This window comes from Hyaena hyaena, unplaced genomic scaffold (genome assembly GCF_003009895.1).
Source record: "Hyaena hyaena isolate Hyena2069 unplaced genomic scaffold, ASM300989v1 scaffold_229, whole genome shotgun sequence".
NCBI lineage: Eukaryota > Metazoa > Chordata > Mammalia > Carnivora > Hyaenidae > Hyaena > Hyaena hyaena.
Window position 1 is genome coordinate 444,287 of NW_024080861.1, and position 12,425 is coordinate 456,711.

Consider the following 12,425-nt stretch of genomic DNA (forward strand, 5'->3'; position numbering starts at 1 on the left):
ATTATGGAGGTGTGAAGTCAAAGATCAAAGTGCCAGCATTATGAGACACTCTTCTGGGTTAGAGACTTCTAGTTGTGCCCTCACATAATGGGAGAGGGAGGGAGCTCTCTGGAGCTGCTATTATAAGGGTGCTAATCCCATTCATGATGTTTCCATCCTGACTTAGGCACCTCCCAAAGGCCACATCTCCTAATACCGTCCCCTTTGGGAGTTAGAATTTCCACATATGAATTTGGGGGAAGGGGACACAAACATTCAAATGTTAGCACTCAGTATATGAAAGGCACCTAGTCATTGCAAGAATGCAAGGATGAGTAAGAACTGAAATTTGCTGTGTAGGAGTTTATGGAGTAGGACAACACGTAATCAATTCAGTTCAGTAAATATTTTTTAGTAGCCATCCCTAGTTGGGCTATCCATGAAATGGACTCTGCAGGGAAGATTAGTACGCAATACATGCTGTTGTGTGCTGTTGGGATAAACCTCTGTGAAAGTGAGGGAGGGGAAACAATGGAGCAGAGGGAGAGACTGATCTGTGTGTCATCCTAACAAAGGCTTCAGGTGACCTCTTGGAGCTAGGATGGCCATTTAGAGGGAGGTATCATGAGTTGATATGAGTGGCTAGGCCTTCAACTCCCAACATTGATTGGTCATTGGATACACACCACCCCTGGAGGGGGACATGATTTGAGCTTGTCCATTTCTTTAACTGAGGCATTATCCAAAGAGTGTTGACAGTTAAAGGGTTTTGCCAGCACTACTACCAGCAGCAAGGAGGGGATGGGGCTGTCTTCTGTCCCTAAAGGGGGATATGGACAGAGCTTCACAGTCAGCATCCACCATAGTACCTATCTTTCTGAGGCAGCTTGCTAGTCCCTTGGAAACTAAGGACATTTATTAATTTATTAATTCATTAAATATTATTGAGTACCTTTATGTCTATGCAAACCCTGTTATGCCTCGAGATACAGACCTGAATAAGACCAATATGCCCCAGCCCATGGTGCTTACAGTCTATGAGGAATTGAACAGACATTAATCAAACTATTATGTAAATAAGTACTAAAATTGGGGTCATCCTTATCAGGAACACCAGTGGATTTACAGGTGAGTAAACAGAAACTTACTTTAGTCGAAGTTTTAAGGAAATTCTTAAGGCAGTTACAATAAATGACCTGAAGGATAAGAGGGAATTCATTTGGACAAAACTGGGGGATAAAGACTCACAGGCTAGTAAAAGAGGTAGGAGGATGATCAGTAAAATACATTTTAAAACCCAGTGTATAAATTTTATATAGCCACACAGAAGGTAAATGAGCAGTGCCAGTTTCCTTGGTAAAAATCTTATGTCTAAGGACTGGAGACTATCCAAGGATATGTTAGTCCTCACTATATCCTCTGGTGAGATTTTAAAGCCAAAAAAAACAAGCAAACAAGCAAACAAAAACACCAATGGAGGGTAAGGGATGGAGATTTCGAAAGCCAAGCTTGAACTGAAGTGCCACTCAGAAGCTAAGGCTGCATTGTATAGGCCACACTCAAAACAGGAAATTAATAGTCCAAATAAAATAATTTAGGATACTAGCACTATGATCTAATGAGAACAGAGAGTACATGTGCAAACAAGCTATGCACTTTGGGCTCCCAGCAGGCACTGTGTAATTTCCTTCCTTTTTTCCTCTAGAGCAGAAAGTTCTGCCAATTTCCCTTTGAAGCCCACAAATTGTAAACTTTGTGTCTAAAGTAGTTAGTACTGAATTCTAATTATTCTATAAATTATAGCTAACACTTCCCTACCCTCTCACTTTACCATTGCCTCTATACAGACCCTTACTTATGTTTTTCACAATAGCACTTATTACCACCTATATGTGTGTGTATATATCCCCAAATACATAAGTACTGAAATTGCAGTCATCATTGCCAAAGAGAGCAACGAGGTTATTAGAGTATAAATTCTCTCTCTTCCACTAGAAAGTAAGCTCCTTATTTTCTTCACCACCACATCCACTGTACCAAGACAAGTACCTATCATTATTACTAATATTTAGTGAATAAATACATGAATGAACAAAACAAGCTTGTGAACGGATGTGGGATTGTGGCAGATCCAGTTAAACTTATGGTTGATTAAGCTATAATTGGGTCACTGACGAGAATTTAGACACATCTGTATATCATACTGGTACCAAAGTACTATTTGTTTTTGCCCTGCACACAGCCCCCTTCCAAGGAAGCCTGCCATGCTGACATCGAATCCTCTCGTATGAACCCCTGACTCAAAGACAGTTATCCATAGACTGAAAAGTCTCCTAGTAGATGGCTTGTCTTGAAGCATTGCCTAAGAGACGCCACCCGTAAGATGGTGACTGTGGTAGACGTTATTCACTAGCTGAGTGCTAATAACGTTCTCAATATCCTTCTACCTCGCTGCCGTCTCACTACAGAGGCTATAAAAACTCAGTACTCACTTTCCCAACCTTCGTGGCAGCTATGTGTAGTCATATGACACAGTTCTGGTCAATAAGACATAAGCAGAAGTCTTTGTGTGTGAGTGTGAGCATGTGATGGGTGCAATAGGAGAACTTGCTAGCCTTGACCCTTCTCCAGTCTTCCTGCCTTAACTGTAGACTCATGATACAGTAGTCCTTTTGCAACCATGAAGCAACATGACTGAGGATAAAAAAGCCAACGGCCAAAACCAGAAGAACAGAAAGAAAGCCTGAGGAGTCAGTGTTAGTATTAAGCTGCTGGCCCAATGTCGGCAACCACCTTTCTCTGGACTCTTGTTCTAGGGGAAAAAATAACAAAACCCTATCGATTTGAGGTGCTGCCAGTTTGGTTTTCTGTTAATTGACCTGAATTTTTCTTCTCACTCCTTGTCAGGACAACCTAAATAAATTCTCTTCCAGAGAGCTGGAATGTAAACCGCAATGGAAGGGAGAATGGCTTGGGGTAAGTGGGAAAGAAAGAAAAAAAAAAAAGGCAACTGGGGCATCTGGGTGGTTCATTGGGTTAAGCGTCTGACTCTTGGTCTCGGCTCAGGTCATGATCTCACGGTTAGTGAGATCAAGCCCTAAGACAGGCTCTTCGCTAACAGCACAGAGCCTGCTTGGGATTCTCTCTCCCTCTTCCTGTCTCTCTGTCCCTCCCTGTCCCCCGCATGCTCTCTCTCCCTCTCTCTCTCAAAATAAATAAATAAACTGTAAAAAAGAAAAAAAAGCAACCAACTCAAGGACAGAAAGTAGAACTTTATTTTTTTTACTAAAAAAATTTTTCTTTAATGTTTTATTTATTTCTGAGAGAGAGACAGACAGCGTGAGCAGGGGAAGGTAGAGAGAGAGGGAGACACAGAATCAGAGGCATGCTCCAGGCTCTGAGCTAGCTGTCAGCACAGAGCCTGACGTGGGGCTCGAAACCATGAACCGTGAGATCATGACCTGAGCCGAAGTCAGATGCTTAACCGACTGAGCCACCCAGGTGCCCCTAGAAAGTAGAACTTTAAACAATTTTTTATTTTTTTTTAATTTTTTAAAAAATGTTTTTATTTATTTCTAGGAGAGAGAGAGAGACAGCGTGAGCAGGGGAGGGTCAGAGAGAGACACACACACAAACTCTGAAACAGGCTCCAGGCTCCGAGCTGGCAGTCAGCACAGAGCCCGACGCGGGGCTCGAACCCACGAACAGCGAGATCATGACCTAAGCAAAAGTCGGACGCCCAACCGACTAGGCCACCCAGGGGCCCCAAATGTTTATTTATTTTTGAGAGAGAGAGAGAGAGAGATCAGGGAAAGACAGAGAGATAGGGAGACACAGAATCCGAAGCAGGCTCTAGGCTCTGAGCTGTCAGCATGCAGCCCAAAGCAGGGCTCGAACTCATGAACCATGAGATCATGACCTGAGCTGAAGTCAGCCACTTAACTGACTGAGCCCCCCAGGTGCCCCAGAAGGTAGAGCTTTAGAATACAAAGCAAAAGTGATGTGTCACTGAGGGGGAATGGAGGCCCCAGGCTTGGAGCTGCAGCAGCAGTCAGAACCTTGTTGGCACTGCTGTGTGCCCTGACCAGTGCTCCCTCATTGTGTGTGGCCCCTGGGGACCCGCATACTGGTGACTGCCTCCTATTCTCACTTTCCGGTGCATCCTCACCCAAATCCCTAGTCACTAAAGGTAACCTGAGTGTCTGTCCCTGGCAATTATAAAAGCTCACTTCACATAATTTCTAGCCATGGATGGTCAGTCTCTTAAAGAACAGCTACCATTTTCTTTCAGAAAACATCGGACAAAACACTGAGCTGTTGGATAATTGCTGCTGAAAAAAAAAACACAATGTAAAGAAGCTGCAGTTTGTCCCCAGGACTCTGGCTTCCTCTTTCAGTGCTTCTTCCTCTCTAAGTGCTTCCTCCCACCACACCAACGTCCAGTGCCCTCTTGCTGCTTTTTATTCTTTTCTTTTCTTTTTATTTTTTGAGACAGGGCACAAGTGAGCGAGGGGCAAAGAGAGAGAGAGAGAGAAGTGGGGCTCATCCAAAGTGGGCTCGTGATGGGGCGCCTGGGTGGCTTAGTCGGTTAAGCGTCCGACTTTCACTTAGGTCATGATCTCGCGGTTTGTGGGTTCGAGCCCCGCGTCAGGCTCTGTGCTGACTGCCAGCTCGGAGCCTGGAGCCTGTTTCAGTCTGTGACTCCCTCTCTCTCTGACCCTCCCCTGCTCACACTGTCTCTCTCTCTCTCCTAGAAATAAATAAAACATAAAAAAAAAAAATTAAAAAAAAACAAAAAAACAAAGTGGGCTCGTGTTTTACCTGAAGCAGGGCTTGAGCTCACCTGATGTGGGACTCGAACTCATGAACTGTGCGATCATGACCTGAGCCAAAGTCAGATGCTTAATGACTGAGCGACACAGACTCCCCATCTTGGTGCTTTTTAGATACCAAGAGTCCTCCTACCTTGAGAATACCTAGAACTGCCCTCGTTCACAAGGCTTCAACTTAAGGCTTCTCTCTACCTTGGTCTTTAACCAACATTTAGGTAAACTGTTTTATAATCTGCAGGCACATGCTCTTAGCTGACTTTGGGTAAAGATGAATAAACAGCTTATAGGTATCAGCATTTGATAACTATTTCAGGGTGAGAAACCTTAGGTATTTTAGCATTATAATATTTCCTAGCTAGCAAAACAACAGATTTGCAAGACTGTTGTCTTTTTCTTGACTCAATGCATCATCAGATGTTTTATAAGAGAGACTGTACAGTGCAGTGTACCAAGCATGAGGCATCTGACACCAGGCCACCTGACTTCAGTGCATCCATCACTGAATTAGCCATGTGACCATGGGCAAGTTACTTAACCTCTCTGTGCCTCAGTTTCATTACCTATTAAGTGGAGAAAGAAAAATGTGTATCACACAAGATTATTGTGAAGGTTAAATGAGATCATTATGTGCAGTGCTTAGCCCATGTCTGACAGGTGAGTAGATATCATTAGCTGTGTATTATTATATGCCAGATATGCTCTGTCACAGGGATTTAAAGAAGAATAAGCTAGAATTACTATTCGGAAGGAACTTATTCTATGAGACAGAGGACTGTAAACAAAAATGGTATTTCAGATTTGTCGTGTAATAGAAGCTCCTATTAGCTGTGTGAGAACACAGCACGGATGTTCTGTTTAAAGAGCCACCTGGAAATTCCTTACAAGAAGACGGAAACTTTGAACTAAACCTTGAAACCAATTTCTTTCTGGTCTCACCTGAGAATCCTAGCCACCACCAATTAGTGGTGGAGAAAATAAAAGAGAAGATTTTCACAATACACCGGGGCCAAGATGGGCCACTTTGGCATGAAAACTATTTTGTATTAAAAAGCTGTGAAAAGCCGAGGGTGCCCGGGTGGCTCAGTTGGTTAAGTGTCCAACTCTTGATATCAGCTCAGGTCATGATCTCACTGTTGGCGAGATGGAGCCCCGCGTCCGGCTCTATGCTGACAGCGTGGAGACTGAGCCTGCTTGAGATTCTCTCTCTCCTTCTCTCTCTGACCCTCCCCCACCTGGCTCTCTCTTAAAATAAATAAATATTAACAAAAAGGTAATGAAAAGCCAGCAGATTCAGAAAAGCTCTTTACTTCCCTACAACTGCCTATGAGAATTTAGATAAGATCTGCTCCAGGAAGACAGCTATCACCATAGATAATGATGGCATGCCATGAACTAGGCGTGCCTGATAGGGAGGAATCTCGAAAGGCTTGTTTAATCAAAGTCCTCTATGGCCCAGATGCTGCTGCTGCTTCTTTTTTTTTTTTAATGTTTTATTTATTTCCGAGAGAGAGACACACACACACAGCGCGAGCAGGGGAGGATCAGAAAGAGAAGGAGACGCAGAATCTGAAGCAGGCTCCAGGCTCTGAGCTAGCTGAGAGCACAGAGCCCGACACGGGGCTCGAACCCACGAACTGCGAGATCATGACCTGAGCCAAGGTCGGGTGCTTAACCAACTGAGCCACCCAGGTGTCCCAGGCCAGCTGCTTCTGAGAGGCCGAGCAAACATTTGTCTCCCAACATTTACTCTTTTTCATCTTCCTGTGAATTGGATTCCTTCCCTTTGAAGATCCCTACTCACTTCTCCCTAGTTCAGAATGACATATATAACTCGTTTTGCCTGACTGCCCTTGGAATGTCTGTGTGTGTGGATTCCTCATATGCATTAAATTAAAGTTGATTTTCTCCTGTTAATCTTCTCATGTCAGTTTGATTCTTAGTCTGGTGGAAGGACCTTGAAGGGGACAAAAAATTCTTTCTTCCCAAAGGGTATGTTTTTTCCTATCGATTAAAATAAAATGACTGTATCCTTGACAAAAGGTGCTTAGATTTCAGTGATTGTAGAGGATAAATCTGTAAGCATCATCAGCTTGCATTTCCCTGTTTTTGCCTACATAACTCCTGCACATACAGACCCCCAATTTCTGCACCTCCATTACATCCCATTTCTTAGTTATTCATGTCAGGTTTAAGTATATCATCAGGTTGGTAAAAGATCATAACAAGAGTTTGCTTTTTTTCTTAATTGAGATATAATTGATATACAGCATTTTATTAGTTACAGGTGGACAGCATAACGGTTCCATATTTGTATATACTGTGAAATAATCACCACAATAAATCTAGCTAATATCTGTCAGCATACCTAGTTACAGTTATTTTTTCTCATAAAAACATTTAAGATTTACCCTCCCAGCAACTTTTGAATATAGTATTATTAACTATAGTCACGGTGCTGTATATTACATCTCTATGGAAAGCTGGAAGTTTGTAGTTTTTGACTCCCTCCACTCATTTCAATCCCTCTGCCCACCCACCCCCTGCAACTACCAATCTGCAGTCTGCATCTATGAAGAAGCTTGCTTATTAAAATTAAGATATAATGAAGCCAATGCTAACCCTCAAGCCAAAAGTGGGAGGAACAATTTAATCATGACCTAAGTGGAGACATTAGCATAGTTTTTAAAAAAACATGCATCAATGTAAGAGGGACGGTAATGATGGAAACAGAAAAAATGCAAAGTCCTGAGAGGCAAAATTGTTCAGTGTGTCCCCAGCAGAGCCCCAGAGAGAGAGGATATCCGTTCCTGATGATGCTCACATTCAGCCCCATGGCCAGCGAAAGCAGGGGTGGGAAAGCAGACTGCCTGGGTTCAAATCCCAGTCCCATGCAGTGGCCCTGTGACCCTGGGGAAGTTATTATGCCTCTGTGTGCCTCACTTTCCTCGTCGGAGATGTGGATAATAGTGACACTTACCTCAGCAGTGCAGATGTGAGATTTCAGTGAATACATGAGAGGGTAGCACAGGGCCTGGTCCCAAGAGGGCACATGAGAAATCACGGTCCATCTGTCTTTTCCCAGCATCAACTGATTACCATTTTCTCCTCTTTCTCTGGCCCAGGGAACTCAGGCATTGGCATACGATACGAGCAGAACTAGGTCTTCCTGTTGCCATTTTGGGGGTACGGGACCCTGAGCAGGCCGAGGAAGGAGGTAGGGACTGCACAAAACAGAATTTCCAGAAGCAGGCCTGGGAGAGGAAGAAGAGACTTGATGACCTAGCCCCACCTCTGAGAAGCAAAACATCCAGAAGGCAGCAAATTAGGAAAATCTGCTTCAGGAAGAAGACAGTTGGTGTCCAGCACAGTTTTTGCACATATTCTAGGCACAGTACCTCAGGAAAACTGGAAATCAGAGGAGACATTCAGGAGGTGAATGGGCCCCATTTCTGACTGAGTGAGGACACAGACAAAACCATTGTTGGCAATGCTCAACCTCACGGGAAACAGATTTCGAATTTATCCCTGATTAGTGTCTCAACATTTCCAGCAACTCCACACTTTGATTATAAAATGGTGATGGTAATGATGAGTGTATTAAATTTATTTTTATATTTCTTTTAGGAAAAGGAATGAAAATTCAGAAATAATTGTTGATGGCAAAAATTGTTCTCATTCTCTCTGTGGAAAAATTGCAGAGATTTTAAATCAGAGCCTAGAAGTTTAAACAGCTAATACTGTTTCCTTTTTAGAAAGTGTTAAATTCGAATCATTACTTCATTATCACTTCAAAAGATTGATTCTTTCAGCTTTGTGGTTTAAAATGTGTGTGTTAATTTGTCAGCAGTAGAGAGGAGCTGGGGGAGTTTGCTGAACTATAATTGTGGTTTTTAGCTAGAATACTTGCGAGAATCCTTACATTGCTTTAGTCCGGATTAAGGTCAACGGACTCTTCTCTTTTAAATGTAAGAGCCGGAAACAAAAAATAGACTGAGCATATCATCCATTTTTTTAACATGATAGTGGCATTTATTTTTTTAATTTTTTTATTTAATAGTTTATTGTCAAGTTAGTTTCCATATAATACCCAGTGCTCATCCACACAAGTGCCCTCCTCCATGCCCATCTCCCCCCTTCCCCTCTCCCCCACCCCCATCAGCCCTCAGTTTGTTCTCAGCATTCAAGAGTCTCTCATGGTTTGCTTCCCTCCCTCTCCCCCACTGTTTTTCCCCTTCTCCTCCCCCATGGTCCTCCTTTAAGTTCCTCCTAATCCACCTATATGTGCAAACATATGGTATCTGTCTTTCTCTGCCTGACTTATTTCACTTAGCACTCTGGACTCTGAATCCAGCATATCATCCATTTTTAAGTGATGAAGATTTGGATTTAAAAATTTGTAAACCCAGTCCGTTTTTGAGGTTAGGGAACAAGAAGGAGAAAAAGACCAAAAGACGTTTTAAGAGTCTAGACTTTCCAATGGCTACAGGTGACTACTGAGCACTTTTATGTGACTAATCCAAGTAAAGATGTGCTGTAAGAGGGGATCCATTCTGGATACGGAAGGCTCAGTACAACAGAAAAAAAAAATACAACATATCATTAATATTTTAAACATATGGATCACATGCTGAATGATCATATCTGGAATACAGTGAGTTAAAAGAATGTTATCAAAATTAATTACACCTGTTTCTTGGGGCACCTGGGTGGCTCCGTTGGTTAAACGTCTGACTCTTACTTAGGTTCAGGTCATGATCTCACTAGTGAGTTCCTGAAGTCAAGACCTGTGTTGGGCTCTGCACTGACAGTGCTTGGGATTCTCTCTTTCTCCCTCTGCCCCTCCCTCACTTTCTCTCTCCCTCAAAGTAAATAAATAAACTTAAAAAAATCACACCTGTTTATTTATACCTTTTTATTCTTATTTAGTGTGGCAATTGGAAAATACAAAATCTCTCTCTCTCTCTCTCTCACACACACACACACAAACACACACATATATGGCTCACATTAAAATCTACTTTACTGGTAGCACCTGGGGGGCTCAGTCAGTCAGGCATCCAACTCTTGGTTTTGGCTCGGGTCATGATCTAACGGTCCCTGAGATTGAGCCCGTCATCCAGCTCTGTGCTGACATTGCAGAGCCTGCTTGGGATTCTCTCTCTCTCCCCTCCCCTCTTCTCTGTCCCTCCCCTACTCTCTCTCTCTCTCTCTCAAAGTAAATAAAAATGAAACTTAATAAAAAGGAAAAAGAAAAATCTACCAGGCTAAACATGGAAGTCCTTTATTTCTGCCATTTTCTTTGCAGGTGTGGGGACACCATGTTAGTCTCAGGCTCTTCTGCTCGGATCCTACAACAGCCTGCCATCTGCTATTAATCCCTGTCACTCCGTCACTCTGTCAGCAGTCCTTGCTGCCGTGATCTTCCTCAATCAACATTTCCCTGCTAGAGAGTGACAATGACTCCATCCTGCTAAGTGTGAGGTTTCAAGGTCTTCTTCCTGGTCTTCCTTTGTATTACCAAGAGGCTTTGAAATTATCTCTTGTTTTAGTCCAGACAATAGAATTTGCTGGGAAGGATACCAGGGCATTTCAGGAGGTCCAAAGGCTGGGTCTTGGGAAAGGAGGCAGGGACAAGGAGAGCACCGTGGGCTACTCAGGAGAGTTATTTTCGTTGTTTTCCTGTTTCGATACTCGTAGTTAAAAAGGCTAGTGGTTAGCTTCTGATTTTTACCCATGAGGCTGTTTCAGCTACTGGTAGAATAGCACTTGTCACATTCTGATTCTAAAGTGGAGGTGTCAAGCTTGGGGGACCTGGTCTAATACTGTATCTAATAATCCTTTTAATTTTTTGAATTGCAGTTGGCCTGAGTATATGGGCTGTCTCAATACTGACTGGCTGGTATAACAGTAGTAATAGGAAATTGTTGTTTGGTTTACATTTTAGGAAGCACTTTTAAACAGCCACTATATCACTGAATTCTCACAACTACAGGCTATTTATTATCATTCTGTGGACATGCCAGCAGAAATGTAGATCAACCAACTGACTTTCCTGAGGTCCCAAGCCAAATGACTGGGTTGACTCAACCTGAAGGCTGGGCTCTTGACCACATGTCTAGAACCCTTTCCAGTTTTGAATGCTTTCTGCTACTGTCTTTCCTCAGGAAAACCCCCTTGGCTCTGACCTTGCAGAAAGCATGTTTTCAAAAGTTGTCAAATAACATCTGCTTTTTATCAAAGGTAGTTTGGACGTGGGAGGAGGAAAGTGGTAAACTGTACTGAATAGATGAGTCATTGTCTCAAGATTGAGGAAGCAAAGATTTGTATCTTGGGGACTTTTCAGGAGGATGATGAGTTTCTTGATGTTGAAAACAAATAAGTGAAGGAAGAAAAGAAAACAGACTTCAGGTTTTTATCTTCCCTTCTTCCCTTTGATGCACATTCTTCTTATTACATTTCTCACCTGCCACATTTCTTACTAATATTAATAATTTCTTGTTAAAAATACCCAGTATTGTTGTAATTTACTTTCTATAATGTGTCCTTAATTGACAGCCTTAGGAGAGGTGCTTGTACACATATTTTAAAAGGCCATCTTTCTTTCTTCTTTCCTTCCTTCCTTCCTTCCTTCCTTCCTTCCTTCCTTCCTTCCTTGCTTTCTTTCTTGCTTTCTTTCTTGCTTTCTTCCTAATTTGAGAGAAGGGGGGCACATGTCTGCTGAGGAGAGAGGCTGAGGAAAAAAGAAAGAGAGAGAGAGAGAGAGAGAGAATGTTAAGCAGCCTCCACGCTCAGCCCAGAGCCTGATGGGGGGCTTGACCCCACCCCCCTGGGATTGTGATCTGAGCCACAATCAAGAGTCAGATGCTAAACCGACTGAGCCACCCAGGCACCCACAAGGCAGTTTTTCAAGTCTTTTCCTACTAACATTCAGGTCTGGACTTCATTGAATGAGCCTCACTGAGGTTTATCACTGTTTTCTTATTTTTTCTGCTTGGCTGTTCTTATTCTTCTCAAATACTCCACCCATTTGCAAGAAAGCATTCTGAAAGGTGTCTTTATTTCCTGGCCAGGAAGGAAAAAGCAACGAATCTTCTCAGCAGGAAACACACGTGGATGAGTCACATTCATAGCATAATTTTTTTCTGTGCTTGTATTCTCCTTAAACATTCCCTTGCCAGCCTTTAAATGCTTTGGTGGGGGGGGGGGGGGGGATATTTAGTCTTATCTGTGAGAAACTGGAGAACTAGTCAGTATTAAGATCTTGCTAGAAGCTAGATAGGGCCAGTGGACAGAGGCAGAGTCCCAAGTCCTTGAAGGAGAATGATAGAGACTTGAGCTGGAAGCAAGGAGAGTGATAAATAGATTACACATTAAGAGCCAGGGGACACAGCATCCTGACCCTGTGGCTTCCAGGACCTTGGGCCTGACAGACTTTGAGTCACGGGTGCATAACATACACTCTCCTCTTTTACCTTTGCCCCAGGGTAACACCTAGACTCATTATATACACTGGCATTGCAGGCACAGTCACCCCCTCCCCCCACCATTGAGAAAGGCTGCCATGATGGTTCCAGTACAAACCTCATAGGGTCAAAAACTCCCCCTCCCAACCTG